We start from the raw sequence: 1,249 nt of genomic DNA on the forward strand, positions 1-1,249 counted from the left end.
CGCCGCATATTGGTCCTCTGATCCTTTTCGCCTCTCATCTTTCGGAAGAAGAGTCAGAACAAGTCAATAACACAGTATAATTTTATTTTAAAAAATAGTCTATATGCATTCTGTGCAAAAGGCATGAGGAGGTAGGCGAATAACTACAATTTAGCAGATTAACACTGGAGTGATAAATGATCAGATGGTCATGTGCAGGTAGAGATACTGGTGTGCAAAAGAGAAAGGGTCTGCAGTGAATCACAGCCAGCCGCCAGGGAGAAGCAAATGGAACCGGAAGACGTGAGAACAAATGGAAAATTAAAAGTGGATCGGCGATGGCTAGAAGGCCAGTGACGTCGACCGCCAAACGCCGCCCGAACAAGGAGAGGGACAGACTTCGGCGAAAGTCGTGACAGCGTCTCGCAAAGACACAAAAAATCTCTAATTGGACTCATACTGTAACTATAAATGGCTTCTTATGTAATCCTATAAAGCGTTGGAGGTAGCATGTGTACTGTAGGTCTTTAAGGAATACCTAGGATAGGATAAGTAATCCTTCTCACCCTCCCCCCCTTTAAGATTTAGATGCACTATTGTAAAGTGACTGTTCCACTGGATGTCATAAGGTGAATGCACCAATTTGTAAGTCGCTCTGGATAAGAGCTTTTCTTTGACGGGAGTGCCGTTACGCAATTGCGTCTGACTGTTTTCCTTCTGCCAAATAAAGTGTGCCTGTTCACTCATCTCTGCTCTCCTGCACCTGACTTCAGTTAACCAGTTGTGCACACCCTTGACAATATCACTAAAGTTCTGTCTAGCAACAGAGGTGTATTGGCTGTTCAGATGTGTAAGGAGGAGACTCAGCATAGGAGGACGGGTTAAATACCAGTGCTCGTGTGAACAAGTCTTTGTCTGCTCAGCTGTCTGACCCTTTGGGTGAATAAACTTGTTTTGAGCTTCACAATGCTCTCTCCCACCTGAGAGGACTAGCTATGTGAGAATGCTGTTCAATGACTACAGCTCAGCATTGAACACCATAGTCCCCTCCAAGCTCATCACCAAGTTCGGGACCCTTGGACTGAACACCTCCCTCTGCAACAGGATCCTGGACTTCCTGACGGGCCAACCCAAACAGTCGTGAAGAGGTCACGGCAACACCTCCCCTTCAGGAGGCTGAAAAGATTTGGCATGGATCCTCAAAAAGTTCTACATCTGCACCATTGAGAGCATCTTGACTGGCTGCATCACCGCTTGGTATGGCAACTGC

Source organism: Oncorhynchus gorbuscha, linkage group LG18 (assembly GCF_021184085.1).
Source record: "Oncorhynchus gorbuscha isolate QuinsamMale2020 ecotype Even-year linkage group LG18, OgorEven_v1.0, whole genome shotgun sequence".
NCBI lineage: Eukaryota > Metazoa > Chordata > Actinopteri > Salmoniformes > Salmonidae > Oncorhynchus > Oncorhynchus gorbuscha.